Raw genomic sequence first — 14,787 nt, 5'->3', positions numbered from 1 at the left:
GCGTGAAGATTGTTTTTAATTAAAAGTCGAAAAGAAACTAAAGACAATTATGGAAGATAAAAAATAAACTTTTCGCATGATAACGTAAATGTGAAGCAAAAGAGGTGCAATTTCTCTTCTTTATTTAAACTGATACTTCTATGCATGTTTTTGCACTCCAGCAGAGGTCTTGCCAATGAAAAAATTCACGAACAAGAAAAGGGGGCGCTTGGATTTGAACCAAGGACCTCTTGATCTGCAGTCAAATGCTCTACCTCTGAGCTACACCCCCATGCAATACAACAATTTTTGATGTAATCTTGAATCAAATTTTTAGCTCATTTTCCCAGCAAACAAATTATCAACTTCACCAGTCCACAACCACCATGAACAAGTCTTTTAGAGTACATAATTACACTTGAATTTCACACTTTGAGCACATTTTCCCAAAATAAAATTTCGACTTCGACATTACACAACCAAAATGAAAAAGGCTTTTGCGTGAATATAATTCGGCCTCATTCCCATTATCTAATATGATTTTCAGAATGGGATTCAAAACATCATATTTGGGGAAAGTGAGATTCTTTTGTAAGATACGTTAAACAGTTTTGTGTGTTAAGTGTGATGGTTTGGACAAGTCTCTGCGTGACGTAAATAAGCGTGAAGATTGTTTTTAATTAAAAGTCGAAAAGAAACTAAAGACAATTATGGAAGATAAAAAATAAACTTTTCGCATGATAACGTAAATGTGAAGCAAAAGAGGTGCAATTTCTCTTCTTTATTTAAACTGATACTTCTATGCATGTTTTTGCACTCCAGCAGAGGTCTTGCCAATGAAAAAATTCACGAACAAGAAAAGGGGGCGCTTGGATTTGAACCAAGGACCTCTTGATCTGCAGTCAAATGCTCTACCTCTGAGCTACACCCCCATGCAATACAACAATTTTTGATGTAATCTTGAATCATTTTTTTAGCTCATTTTCCCAGCAAACAAATTATCAACTTCACCAGTCCACAACCACCATGAACAAGTCTTTTAGAGTACATAATTACACTTGAATTTCACACTTTGAGCACATTTTCCCAAAATAAAATTTCGACTTCGACATTACACAACCAAAATGAAAAAGGCTTTTGCGTGAATATAATTCGGCCTCATTCCCATTATCTAATATGATTTTCAGAATGGGATTCAAAACATCATATTTGGGGAAAGTGAGATTCTTTTGTAAGATACGTTAAACAGTTTTGTGTGTTAAGTGTGATGGTTTGGACAAGTCTCTGCGTGACATAAATAAGCGTGAAGATTGTTTTTAATTAAAAGTCGAAAAGAAACTAAAGACAATTATGGAAGATAAAAAATAAACTTTTCGCATGATAACGTAAATGTGAAGCAAAAGAGGTGCAATTTCTCTTCTTTATTTAAACTGATACTTCTATGCATGTGTAGAGGTGTAATTGTGTATGGGAGCGGATGGCAAACAAACACAAGGGGCGTGGTTAGGGCCGTACACATAGGAGGTGGCCACACCGACGTCCGCACCTGCATCCCCCACGGGCCCCTCCCGGGGGGGCCGCGGACTATAAGAGGGGGTGAGCCGGAGGGCTCGAGGTCGAGGTATCAGCTTTAACCAGCGAAGACGGAAGACCAGCTAGAATAGGCCCCGGAGCTCCCCTGGCTCGCTGTCCTTATAAGGGCCGACCAGGGCAAGCCGGTGGCGTGGCCCCGAGAGCCCAGACTGACGAGCAGGTCTGGGAACTCAGGGGGTCGGATCCCAGCTTGACCAGGGCTGGGACAGGTAGCCTCCCCTAGCTCCCTAGTGGAGGACTTGGGCTTAGGTTAGCGGGGCTTAGATGTTGTGTCTCCCTGTTAGCCGAGTAAGGGGACGTTACCCCTTAGGTCCTGTGTATACTCGCTAACTGTATACAAGTTGTGTTAATAAATAAGTGTGCCTCCGATCCCGTCGTCAAGCCTCCTGAGCAATTACTACATCTGGTGTCAGAAGTAAAACGTCCAAAGATGGACACACGAGGGACGACACGTACCAGGGAGTCGGAGAGGGAGGACACCGCGGCCGAATCACCACCAGAGATGGCCGAGGTCGGATCGGAGCAGCCGGGGCCGAGTACACCCGCGCCGCTACGACAGGAGGGGGGGGATGCGTCGGCCGAGGGACTTCGGCTGGCTCACTCCCGCCTGGCGGAGCTGCTCTACGCCGCGGCCGCCGTGTTGGAGGAGATCACGCGGCTGGGAGCTGGAGGGGCTGCGCGGGAAGACGGCAGCAGCCGACGCACGCCGGCATTTCCCGCCACCCCGACGCGGCTCGCGGTTAAATTTCCCGCCATCACTACAGTGCGAGCAGAGGGCGGGGCCGGCCTGCGTCAGGTGACTGCTGAGGGCCAAGCACGAGCCGTGACATCATCAACGCCGGCCAGCGCGTCAACAACGGAGCGACCGGCGATGCCATGCTCACAGCCCGCCCACACTGTAACGTCGGCTGGGAACGAGGGAGCGAGATCCGCAGCCACGGACGTCGCCTTACAACAGCGACTGCCGCCTCTCAAGGAGTTCGTGGGAGCGGCTGGAGATTGGGGTGGCTTCAAAAGGCGGTTCATCGCTCATCAAGAGATGGCGAACTGGACGGACGCCGAGGCACTATGCGCGCTGCCGGCGATGCTGGACGACGACGCCCTGGCTACCCTCACCTCGGCGCCTAAGGAAAAGCGCGCCACGCTGCACCTGGTGCTGCAGCTGCTGTCAGCCGTCTATGGGCCGCCTTCGGACTGCAGGCAGCTGTTCCACGATCGGCATCGGGGCGCCAACGAATCGCCCCTGGCCTTCCGAACGGCTCTCCTGGCCCTGGCAAAGGCAGCTTTCCCGCGGATGGACGAGGAGGGAGTGGACGCCATGGTGGCTGAAAAGCTGCTGCTACTCGCCGATGAGCTGGACATCGCCGTCTTGGCTCAAGACGACGGAGAGATGTCGTCCCTGCTGGTCGCGCGCCACATCCACGGGGGCTTGCGGTCCCTGCGTCGCAAGGCTGCCAAGGGGGTGGCCGGCCATGCCATGGCGGCCACCGCCCTCCCATCAGAGGAGGTCTGCGGGGTGGAGCGGCGGGGGGAATGGAGATCGGCGGCACCGCAGGCTCGGAATGGACCGAGCCGCCAGGAGCAGCCCAGGCCATCTGGGGCGCTCACACGTTGCTACAACTGTGGCCTGCAAGGCCACGTTGCGTCAGGATGCCGGGCTCCCCGTCAGCGCGGAGCGACACCTCGTCAGGACGCCACGCCGTCTCCACCCAAGCTCCAGCAGAGAAATACGGCGAGTCGTGGCACCTCACACGTTTGGCCCATGCACACATCCGACACACACTCACGCGCTCAACTGAACAGGGTTCGAAAATCGCCGCCCATCGCGCGCGATTGTTCTGAAATGCGGCGAGCGCTCCAACCGGGTCAGTGGTCGGAGCTCGCCCATCGTGTCGTTGCTGCGTCGGCGGGATCATCGGTTGTGGTCGGTCATATTGATGGGGTAGAGGTGCGGATTTTAATTGACACAGGGGCATCGGCGACCATTATATCTGATTTGATTTATAACATCCTTCCCGTTCAAAGTCGTCCCTTGCTCCCTGTTGATGTGCCATGCTATGCTGCTAACGGGGGCTCGCTGGGCATTATTGGGCAAATCCGCGCCAAAATTTGCATTGGAGACATTAAATTATCCGGGCCTGTTTTGGTTTCCTCCTCACTCGCGGTTCCGTGCCTGTTGGGGACGGATTTCTTGGCCAAAATGCCCATCCGTATCTTGATTGACCAGGGGTGCATCGAGCTCCCATCGGGCCGACGTGTTACATTTTTGTCTTCCCCCACCACGGAGCGTCGGGCGTTTGCCACCGTGCAGGCGCTCGTGACAAAAACTGTGCGCGTACCCCCGGGGGCTCAGATGCTCGTCCCTCTTAGGTTGCGTCGGCCGTTTGCTAAAGGGGTTGCGGATCGGGGGGTCTTGTTGGGACCATCTCGGGCCGGGGTCAATGGACCCGATTTGCTAGCGGCTCAGACCATGGTGAAAGGGGATGGGGACCCCTTCATTGCAGTCCTTAATGTAGGATCGCGAACGGCCGTGGTTCCTCAAGGGACCGTGCTTGCACACGCAACGCCGGCGCCCTATGAGGAACCACTCGTGGGTCAGGTAACCACCGATCCTCCGTCGCGACCGCATTCGGACTGTGATGACGGATGGCTGGATGCACTTTGCGCGGGATCTGTGGATCTGTCCGACACACAGCGTGCGCAGCTGCGAGTTCTCCTGAAAGAATTTGCCGACGTTTTTAGTAAACACAAATTTGATATTGGTTGTACTAAATTGCTGCGACACCATATTGACACGGGTGACAGCGCGCCAATCCGCCAGAATCCCTTTCGGCTCAGTCCCGCCGAAAAGGATCATGTCAAATCGGCTGTTGATGACATGCTAGCCGCCGATATCATTTCCCCTTCCAACAGCCCGTGGGGCGCACCGATCGTTTTGGTGAAAAAACACGACGGCTCACTGCGGTTTTGTGTCGACTTTCGGCGATTGAACAAAATTTCTGTGGCAGATGCGTACCCGCTTCCTCGAATGGATGAGTCGCTCGATGCCTTGGCGGGGGCGCGATTCTTTTCCACCCTCGATTTACTATCTGGATTCTGGCAGCTTCCTCTGGATGACGAATCAAAACCTAAAACTGCTTTTCGGACACCGCAAGGTCTCTTCCAATTTAACCGCTTGCCGATGGGCTTACATTCTGCGCCGGCAACTTTTCAGCGGTTAATGGAACTGGTCTTGGCAGGCTTGCAATGGGATTCGTGTTTAATTTACTTGGACGATGTCATCGTCTTTACTAAATCCTTCGAGGAACACCTCCAGAGGCTGCGTGCTGTTTTTCTCAAAATGCGGGCTGCCAATTTAAAATTTAAACCGCAGAAGTGCCATTTGCTCCGCGAATCGGTGCGGTATTTGGGTCACATTGTTGGGCGCTCGGGGATATCCACTGATCCCGCAAAAACAGAATGCGTCAGCTCCTGGCCGACTCCCACCTCGGTGGGAGAGGTCAGGAGTTTCATTGGGTTCGCGTCGTACTATCGACGGTTTGTGGCTGACTTCGCTACGATCGCGAAACCATTGCATGCCTTGACGTCCAAGGGAGTCAGGTTTCATTGGGGGCTGGAGGAGGAGGCTGCTTTTCACGCCCTCCGGAATGCCCTGGTGGGGGCTCCGCCGTTGAATTACCCCGACTTCTCACAACCCTTCTTGCTCGATACAGATGCAAGTAACACGGGCATCGGGGGCGTGCTGTCCCAACTCATTGGGGGCGTAGAGCATGTGGTGGCTTACGGTAGTCGGGTACTGTCTCCAGCGGAACAACGGTACTGCGTTACCCGTCGGGAATTATTGGCAATTGTTTATTTCATTCAGCAGTACCGCCCATATCTGTACGGTCGGCGTTTCACCGTCCGTACAGATCATGCGGCCCTACAGTACGCTCTGCGGGTTCAACAACCATCGGGCCAGTTGTCTCGATGGTTGGAGATTCTCCAGGACTACGACTTTGTCACCACATATCGTAAGGGCGTCCGCCACACGAACGCTGACGCCCTGTCACGGTTGCCACCCACTTCGGAGTGCGCTTGCCTCCTGGGTTCGGGGCGTTGTAGGCCCCCGAACGTCACCACCGATTCGGTCCTCGTGGCCGCCGCCGATGCGCCTTTGGCTTCGGGTCCTATCGAGCAAGAAGGGAGGGATTCGTTGCTGGGGTTGTCGGTCGCGGAATGGGGACGCCTCCAAATGGAGGACACCTCCCTCCTCGCTCTGCGCCGTCGCGCAGGGGGGGTTGGGCAGGGGGTGGCGAACATTGACTCGTGGGGGTTGTTCCAGGGTCTTTTAATGCACTGGGACGGAAAAACCCGCCGCCAGCAGCTCGTGGTGCCTGCAGCATTGAGGGGTAAGGTGGTATGGGCTGTTCATGAGCGGCTTCTGCACTTGGGGGTTCACAAGACCTTTGCCACGCTCCAGCTCGATTTCTTCTGGCCGGGCATGGCAAAGGACGTGGGGGATCTCCTGGGGTCGTGCACGCAATGCGCGCAGCGAAAGCCACCAGCTAGGGGGTCCAACCCTCCGCTGCAGTCCATAAAGGTTTCCCGGGTTAACGAGCTCGTTGCGCTAGACATACTCGGCCCATTTCCCGCTACACCCAGGGGGAATAGGTATTTATTGACAGGGGTCGAATACTTCACGAGATGGCCTATGGCCTGGCCCCTGGCCAACCAGTCGGCAGCAGCCATCGCGGAGGCCTTTGTCCAGGGCTATGTCCTCGACAAAGGTGCTCCGGAACGGCTGCTTACTGACCAGGGTAAGAATTTTTCGGGAAAACTCCTCCGCGAGGTGTGCGACCTCTTGGGTACGGAAAAAATTCGGACCTCCCCGTATCACCCTCAAACTGACGGGATGGTGGAACGGCTACATCGGACCATCACGTCTATGCTGTCCCAACAGGTGTCCGAATCCCAGACAGATTGGGACCTTCGCATAGCCGGTGTGTTGCAGGCCTACAGGATGGCTCCCCATGCGGCCACCGGATTTTCCCCTTTCTTTTTAATGTATGGCCGCGAGGCTAACCCCCCTGTGACGACCCAGCTGAAGCTCTCGGCGCCTCAGGCGAAGTCTACCTTGTCCGAACACGTTAAATTTAACATCAGCAAATTGTCTGAGGCGCGGGAAGCGGCCGTGCAAAATTCTGAACTCCGCCAGAAGGCGAACGAGAGGCTTCGGCTGGGGCGGGTACATGTGTTCAAATGGAAACCAGGGGACAGGGCATGGTTGCACTGTCCCCAGGTGCCACTGGCAACCTCGTCAAAGTTGGTACGGCCGTGGCGGGGGCCAGTGGAGGTCGTACAGGTCTTACGGCCGCAATGTGTTCGCGTCAAATGGGGGAGGCGTCGGTGGTACGTGCACCCCTCAAGGTTGAAACCGTTCATTGCGCCGGCCCGTGGTTCACACACACACACGCATGGCCAAACGTGTGAGGGGTCCGCCGACTCCCCGACGTCGCTGCTCTCGCCTAACATGACGTCAACTGTTCCATCTCCAGGTGCAACAGGAGTGACGGGTCCACGCCCGCCAACCCCTCCCGGAGGGGTCGGGGGTCACTCGGCAGCGACGCCAGACTCTCTTGCACCCGGACCGTCACCAACCACCACTGAGCGTGCCGGGTCGAGCCCTTGTGACGGGCCCGCCGCGAGAACGCGCGCCAAAACGCGCAGACTATTGTGAGGTCGGCCGTTGGGGGGCCCTTGCGGACAGTGGGGGAGGGACATCCGGAGCGCGTGTATATATGTTGGGTTTGCGGAATGGGGTATTTATTCGGGAGGGTGCGCCGGGTTATTTTTTTTCTCTTTCTTCTTCTACCTGTTCCTGTTGTTGTTGTTGTTGTTATGACTGTTATCGTTCTTGTTAAATTTACGCGAGGCACACACGGTTTTGGGGAGGCATGCACCTTTATTCTGGTTTTGTTGCAGCCGGGGACGGCTGCGAGCTGTACAGGGGGGGGTGATGTAGAGGTGTAATTGTGTATGGGAGCGGATGGCAAACAAACACAAGGGGCGTGGTTAGGGCCGTACACATAGGAGGTGGCCACACCGACGTCCGCACCTGCATCCCCCACGGGCCCCTCCCGGGGGGGCCGCGGACTATAAGAGGGGGTGAGCCGGAGGGCTCGAGGTCGAGGTATCAGCTTTAACCAGCGAAGACGGAAGACCAGCTAGAATAGGCCCCGGAGCTCCCCTGGCTCGCTGTCCTTATAAGGGCCGACCAGGGCAAGCCGGTGGCGTGGCCCCGAGAGCCCAGACTGACGAGCAGGTCTGGGAACTCAGGGGGTCGGATCCCAGCTTGACCAGGGCTGGGACAGGTAGCCTCCCCTAGCTCCCTAGTGGAGGACTTGGGCTTAGGTTAGCGGGGCTTAGATGTTGTGTCTCCCTGTTAGCCGAGTAAGGGGACGTTACCCCTTAGGTCCTGTGTATACTCGCTAACTGTATACAAGTTGTGTTAATAAATAAGTGTGCCTCCGATCCCGTCGTCAAGCCTCCTGAGTAATTACTACACATGTTTTTGCACTCCAGCAGAGGTCTTGCCAATGAAAAAATTCACGAACAAGAAAAGGGGGAGCTTGGATTTGAACCAAGGACCTCTTGATCTGCAGTCAAATGCTCTACCTCTGAGCTACACCCCCATGCAATACAACAATTTTTGATGTAATCTTGAATCAAATTTTTTGCTCATTATCCCAGCAAACAAATTATCAACTTCACCAGTCCACAACCACCATGAACAAGTCTTTTAGAGTACATAATTACACTTGAATTTCACACTTTGAGCACATTTTCCCAAAATAAAATTTCGACTTCGACATTACACAACCAAAATGAAAAAGGCTTTTGCGTGAATATAATTCGGCCTCATTCCCATTATCTAATTAGATTTTCAGAATGGGATTCAAAACATCATATTTGGGGAAAGTGAGATTCTTTTGTAAGATACGTTAAACAGTTTTGTGTGTTAAGTGTGATGGTTTGGACAAGTCTCTGCGTGACATAAATAAGCGTGAAGATTGTTTTTAATTAAAAGTCGAAAAGAAACTAAAGACAATTATGGAAGATAAAAAATAAACTTTTCGCATGATAACGTAAATGTGAAGCAAAAGAGGTGCAATTTCTCTTCTTTATTTAAACTGATACTTCTATGCATGTTTTTGCACTCCAGCAGAGGTCTTGCCAATGAAAAAATTCACGAACAAGAAAAGGGGGCGCTTGGATTTGAACCAAGGACCTCTTGATCTGCACTCAAATGCTCTACCTCTGAGCTACACCCCCATGCACCACTACAAATTTTGATGTAATCTTGAATCAATTTTTTAGCTCATTTTCCCAGCAAACAAATGATCGACTTCACCGGTCCACAACCACCATGAACAAGTCTTTTAGAGGATATAATTACACTTGAATCTCACACTTTGAGCACATTTTCCCAAAATTATAATTTCGACTTCGACATTACACAACCAAAATGAAAAAGGCTTTTGCGTGAATATAATTCGGCCTCATTCCCATTATCTAATATGATTTTCAGAATGGGATTCAAAACATCATATTTGGGGAAAGTGAGATTATTTTGTAAGATACGTTAAACAGTTTTGTGTGTTAAGTGTGATGGTTTGGACAAGTCTCTGCGTGACATAAATAAGCGTGAAGATTGTTTTTAATTAAAAGTCGAAAAGAAACTAAAGACAATTATGGAGATAAAAAATAAACTTTTCGCATGATAACGTTAATGTCCAGCTAGAGAGGTGCAATTTCTCTTCTTTATTTAAACTGATACTTCTATGCATGTTTTTGCACTCCAGCAGAGGTCTTGCCAATGAAAAAATTCACGAACAAGAAAAGGGGGAGCTTGGATTTGAACCAAGGACCTCTTGATCTGCAGTCAAATGCTCTACCTCTGAGCTACACCCCCATGCAACACTACAAATTTTGATGTAATCTTGAATCAATTTTTTAGCTCATTTTCCCAGCAAACAAATGATCGAATTCACCGGTCCACAACCACCATGAACAAGTCTTTTAGAGGATATAATTACACTTGAATCTCACACTTTGAGCACATTTTCCCAAAATTAAAATTTCGACTTCGACATTACACAACCAAAATGAAAAAGGCTTTTGCGTGAATATAATTCGGCCTCATTCCCATTATCTAATATGATTTTCAGAATGGGATTCAAAACATCATATTTGGGGAAAGTGAGATTCTTTTGTAAGATACGTTAATCAGTTTTGTGTGTTAAGTGTGATGGTTTGGACAAGTCTCTGCGTGACATAAATAAGCGTGAAGATTGTTTTGAATTAAAAGTCGAAAAGAAACTAAAGACAATTATGGAGATAAAAAATAAACTTTTCGCATGATAACGTAAATGTCAAGCAAAAGAGGTGCAATTTCTCTTCTTTATTTAAACTGATACTTCTATGCATGTTTTTGCACTCCAGCAGAGGTCTTGCCAATGAAAAAATTCACGAACAAGAAAAGGGGGCGCTTGGATTTGAACCAAGGACCTCTATGATCTGCAGTCAAATGCTCTACCTCTGAGCTACACCCCCATGCAACACTACAAATTTTGATGTAATCTTGAATCAATTTTTTAGCTCATTTTCCCAGCAAACAAATGATCGACTTCACCGGTCCACAACCACCATGAACAAGTCTTTTAGAGGATATAATTACACTTGAATCTCACACTTTGAGCACATTTTCCCAAAATTAAACTTTCGAATTCGACATTACACAACCGAAATTAAAAAGGCTTTTGCGTGAATATAATTCGGCCTCATTCCCATTATCTAATATGATTTTCAGAATGGGATTCAAAACATCATATTTGGGGAAAGTGAGATTTTTTTGTAAGATAAGTTAAACAGTTTTGTGTGTTAAGTGTGATGGTTTGGACAAGTCTCTGCGTGACATAAATAAGCGTGAAGATTGTTTTTAATTAAAAGACGAAAAGAAACTAAAGACAATTATGGAAGATAAAAAATAAACTTTTCGCATGATAACGTTAATGTCAAGCTAAAGAGGTGCAATTTCTCTTCTTTATTTAAACTGATACTTCTATGCATGTTTTTGCACTCCAGCAGAGGTCTTGCCAATGAAAAAATTCACGAACAAGAAAGGGGGCGCTTGGATTTGAATCAAGGACCTCTTGATCTGCAGTCAAATTCTCTACCTCTGAGCTACACCCCTATGCAACACTACAAATTTTGATGTAATCTTGATCAATTTTTTAGCTCACTTTCCCAGCAAACAAATTATCAACTTCACCAGTCCACAACCACCATGAACAAGTCTTTTAGAGTACATAATTACACTTGAATCTCACACTTTAAGTACATTTTCCCAAAATTAAACTTTCAACTTCGACATTACACAACCAAAATGAAAAAGGCGTTTGCGTGAATATAATTCGGCCTCATTCCCATTTTCTAATATGATTTTCAGAATGTGATTCAAAACATCATATTTGGGGAAATTGAGCTTCTTTTGTAAGATAAGTTAAACAGTTTTGTGTGTTAAGTGTGATGGTTTGGACAAGTCTCTGCGTGACATAAATAAGCGTGAAGATTGTTTTTAATAAAAAGTCGAAAAGAAACTAAAGACAATTATGGAAGATAAAAAATAAACTTTTCGCATGATAACGTAAATGTCAAGCAAAAGAGGTGCAATTTCTCTTCTTTATTTAAACTGATACTTCTATGCATGTTTTTGCCCTCCAGCAGAGGTCTTGCCAATGAAAAAATTCACGAACAAGAAAAGGGGGCGCTTGGATTTGAACCAAGTACCTCTTGATCTGCAGTCAAATGCTCTACCTCTGAGCTACACCCCCATGCAATACTGCAAATTTTGATGTAATCTTGAATAATTTTTTTAGCTCATTTTCCCAGCAAACAAATGATCGACTTCACCGGTCCACAACCACCATGAACACGTTTTTTAGAGTATATAATATCACTTGAATCTCACACTTTGAGCACATTTTCCCAAAATTAAACTTTAAACTTCGACATTACACAACCAAAATGAAAAAGGCGTTTGCGTGAATATAATTCGGCCTCATTCCCATTTTCTAATATGATTTGCAGAATGGGATTCAAAACATCATGTTTGGGGAAATTGAGATTATTTTGTAAGATAAGTTAAACAGTTTTGTGTGTTAAGTGTGATGGTTTGGACAAGTCTCTGCGTGACATAAATAAGCGTGAAGATTGTTTTTAATAAAAAGTCGAAAAGAAACTAAAGACAATTATGGAAGATAAAAAAATAATCTTTTAACATGATAACGTAAATGTCAAGCAAAAGAGGTGCAATTTCTCTTCTTTATTTAAACTGATACTCCTATGCATGTTTTTGCACTCAAGCAGAGGTCTTGCCAATGAAAAAATTCACGAACAAGAAAAGGGGGCGCTTGGATTTGAATTAAGGACCTCTTGATCTGCAGTCAAATTCTCTACCTCTGAGCTACACCCCCATGCAACACTACAAATTTTCATGTAATCTTGATCAATTTTTTAGCTCACTTTCCCAGCAAACAAATTATCAACTTCACCAGTCCACAACCACCATGAACAAGTCTTTTCGAGTACATAATTACACTTGAATCTCACACTTTGAGTACATTTTCCCAAAATTAAACTTTCAACTTCGACATTACACAACCAAAATGAAAAAGGCGTTTGCGTGAATATAATTCGGCCTCATTCCCATTTTCTAATATGATTTTCAGAATGTGATTCAAAACATCATATTTGGGGAAATTGAGCGTCTTTTGTAAGATAAGTTAAACAGTTTTGTGTGTTAAGTGTGATGGTTTGGACAAGTCTCTGCGTGACATAAATAAGCGTGAAGATTGTTTTTAATAAAAAGTCGAAAAGAAACTAAAGACAATCATGGAAGATAAAAAATAAACTTTTCGCATGATAACGTAAATGTCAAGTTAAAGAGGTGCAATTTCTCTTCTTAATTTAAACTGATACTTCTATGCATGTTTTTGCCCTCCAGCAGAGGTCTTGCCAATGAAAAAATTCACGAACAAGAAAAGTGGGCGCTTGGATTTGAACCAAGGACCTCTTGATCTGCAGTCAAATGCTCTACCTCTGAGCTACACCCCCATGCAATACTGCAAATTTTGATGTAATCTTGAATAATTTTTTTAGCTCATTTTCCCAGCAAACAAATGATCGACTTCACCGGTCCACAACCACCATGAACAAGTCTTTTAGAGGATATAATTACACTTGAATCTCACTCTTTGAGCACATTTTCCCAAAATTAAACTCTCGACTTCGGCATTACACAACCAAAATGAAAAAGACTTTGTGTGAATATAATTCGGCCTCATTCCTATTATCTAATATGATTTTCAGAATGGGATTCAAAACATCATATTTGGGGAAAGTGAGATTCGTTTGTAAAATAAGTTAAACTGTTTTGTTTGTTAAGTGTGATGGTTTTGACAAGTCTCTGAGTGACATTAATAAGCGTGAAGATTGTTTTTAATTAAAAGTCGAAAAGAAACTAAAGACAATTATGGAAGATAAAAAAATAATCTTTTAACATGATAACGTAAATGTCAAGCAAAAGAGGTGCAATTTCTCTTCTTTATTTAAACTGATACTCCTATGCATGTTTTTGCACTCAAGCAGAGGTCTTGCCAATGAAAAAATTCACGAACAAGAAAAGGGGGCGCTTGGATTTGAATCAAGGACCTCTTGATCTGCAGTCAAATTCTCTACCTCTGAGCTACACCCCCATGCAACACTACAAATTTTCATGTAATCTTGATCAATTTTTTAGCTCACTTTCCCAGCAAACAAATTATCAACTTCACCAGTCCACAACCACCATGAACAAGTCTTTTCGAGTACATAATTACACTTGAATCTCACACTTTGAGTACATTTTCCCAAAATTAAACTTTCAACTTCGACATTACACAACCAAAATGAAAAAGGCGTTTGCGTGAATATAATTCGGCCTCATTCCCATTTTCTAATATGATTTTCAGAATGTGATTCAAAACATCATATTTGGGGAAATTGAGCGTCTTTTGTAAGATAAGTTAAACAGTTTTGTGTGTTAAGTGTGATGGTTTGGACAAGTCTCTGCGTGACATAAATAAGCGTGAAGATTGTTTTTAATAAAAAGTCGAAAAGAAACTAAAGACAATCATGGAAGATAAAAAATAAACTTTTCGCATGATAACGTAAATGTCAAGTTAAAGAGGTGCAATTTCTCTTCTTAATTTAAACTGATACTTCTATGCATGTTTTTGCCCTCCAGCAGAGGTCTTGCCAATGAAAAAATTCACGAACAAGAAAAGTGGGCGCTTGGATTTGAACCAAGGACCTCTTGATCTGCAGTCAAATGCTCTACCTCTGAGCTACACCCCCATGCAATACTGCAAATTTTGATGTAATCTTGAATAATTTTTTTAGCTCATTTTCCCAGCAAACAAATGATCGACTTCACCGGTCCACAACCACCATGAACAAGTCTTTTAGAGGATATAATTACACTTGAATCTCACTCTTTGAGCACATTTTCCCAAAATTAAACTCTCGACTTCGGCATTACACAACCAAAATGAAAAAGACTTTGTGTGAATATAATTCGGCCTCATTCCTATTATCTAATATGATTTTCAGAATGGGATTCAAAACATCATATTTGGGGAAAGTGAGATTCGTTTGTAAAATAAGTTAAACTGTTTTGTTTGTTAAGTGTGATGGTTTTGACAAGTCTCTGAGTGACATTAATAAGCGTGAAGATTGTTTTTAATTAAAAGTCGAAAAGAAACTTAAGACAATTATGGAAGATAAAAAATAAACTCTTCGCATGATAACGTAAATGTCAAGCAAAAGAGGTGCAATTTCTCTTCTTTATTTAAACTGATACTTCTATGCATGTTTTTGCCCTCCAGCAGAGGGCTTGCCAATGAAAAAATTCACGAACAAGAAAAGGGAGCGCTTGGATTTGAACCAAGGACCTCTTGATCTGCAGTCAAATGCTCTACCTCTGAGGTACACCCCCATGCCATACTACAAATTTTGATGTCATCTTGAATCTATTTTTTAGCTCATTTTCCCAGCAAATAAATTATCGACTTCACCGGTCCACAACCACTATGAACAAGTCTTTTAGAGTATATAATTACAATTGAATCTCAC

At 46.0% G+C, this 14,787-nt stretch overlaps 11 non-coding genes across 11 annotated transcripts; all 11 read right to left on the bottom strand.

The window, feature by feature from the left end:
- Positions 1 to 199: 199 nt before the first annotated feature.
- On the bottom strand, positions 200 to 271 carry TRNAC-GCA (transfer RNA cysteine (anticodon GCA)). The gene has a single exon. It is a non-coding gene; the product is annotated as a tRNA-Cys (tRNA).
- Positions 272 to 839: 568 nt separating this feature from the next.
- On the bottom strand, positions 840 to 911 carry TRNAC-GCA (transfer RNA cysteine (anticodon GCA)). Its single transcript has one exon. It is a non-coding gene; the product is annotated as a tRNA-Cys (tRNA).
- Positions 912 to 8,174: 7,263 nt separating this feature from the next.
- On the bottom strand, positions 8,175 to 8,246 carry TRNAC-GCA (transfer RNA cysteine (anticodon GCA)). Its single transcript has one exon. It is a non-coding gene; the product is annotated as a tRNA-Cys (tRNA).
- Positions 8,247 to 8,814: 568 nt separating this feature from the next.
- Positions 8,815 to 8,886, bottom strand: TRNAC-GCA (transfer RNA cysteine (anticodon GCA)). The gene has a single exon. It is a non-coding gene; the product is annotated as a tRNA-Cys (tRNA).
- Positions 8,887 to 9,454: 568 nt separating this feature from the next.
- On the bottom strand, positions 9,455 to 9,526 carry TRNAC-GCA (transfer RNA cysteine (anticodon GCA)). The gene has a single exon. It is a non-coding gene; the product is annotated as a tRNA-Cys (tRNA).
- A 568-nt stretch (positions 9,527 to 10,094) lies between these two features.
- On the bottom strand, positions 10,095 to 10,167 carry TRNAC-GCA (transfer RNA cysteine (anticodon GCA)). The gene has a single exon. It is a non-coding gene; the product is annotated as a tRNA-Cys (tRNA).
- A 1,208-nt stretch (positions 10,168 to 11,375) lies between these two features.
- TRNAC-GCA (transfer RNA cysteine (anticodon GCA)) lies at positions 11,376 to 11,447 on the bottom strand. The gene has a single exon. It is a non-coding gene; the product is annotated as a tRNA-Cys (tRNA).
- Positions 11,448 to 12,657: 1,210 nt separating this feature from the next.
- Positions 12,658 to 12,729, bottom strand: TRNAC-GCA (transfer RNA cysteine (anticodon GCA)). The gene has a single exon. It is a non-coding gene; the product is annotated as a tRNA-Cys (tRNA).
- Positions 12,730 to 13,298: 569 nt separating this feature from the next.
- On the bottom strand, positions 13,299 to 13,370 carry TRNAC-GCA (transfer RNA cysteine (anticodon GCA)). Its single transcript has one exon. It is a non-coding gene; the product is annotated as a tRNA-Cys (tRNA).
- A 568-nt stretch (positions 13,371 to 13,938) lies between these two features.
- On the bottom strand, positions 13,939 to 14,010 carry TRNAC-GCA (transfer RNA cysteine (anticodon GCA)). Its single transcript has one exon. It is a non-coding gene; the product is annotated as a tRNA-Cys (tRNA).
- A 568-nt stretch (positions 14,011 to 14,578) lies between these two features.
- On the bottom strand, positions 14,579 to 14,650 carry TRNAC-GCA (transfer RNA cysteine (anticodon GCA)). Its single transcript has one exon. It is a non-coding gene; the product is annotated as a tRNA-Cys (tRNA).
- Between the last annotated feature and the right edge of the window lie 137 nt (positions 14,651 to 14,787).

The sequence above is a fragment of the Lampetra planeri genome, chromosome 58 (genome assembly GCF_965212315.1).
Source record: "Lampetra planeri chromosome 58, kcLamPlan1.2.h2, whole genome shotgun sequence".
In the NCBI taxonomy this organism is placed as follows: Eukaryota; Metazoa; Chordata; class Hyperoartia; order Petromyzontiformes; family Petromyzontidae; genus Lampetra; species Lampetra planeri.
Note: the sequence above shows the minus strand (reverse complement) of the source record. Positions and strands in the feature narration are given on the sequence as shown.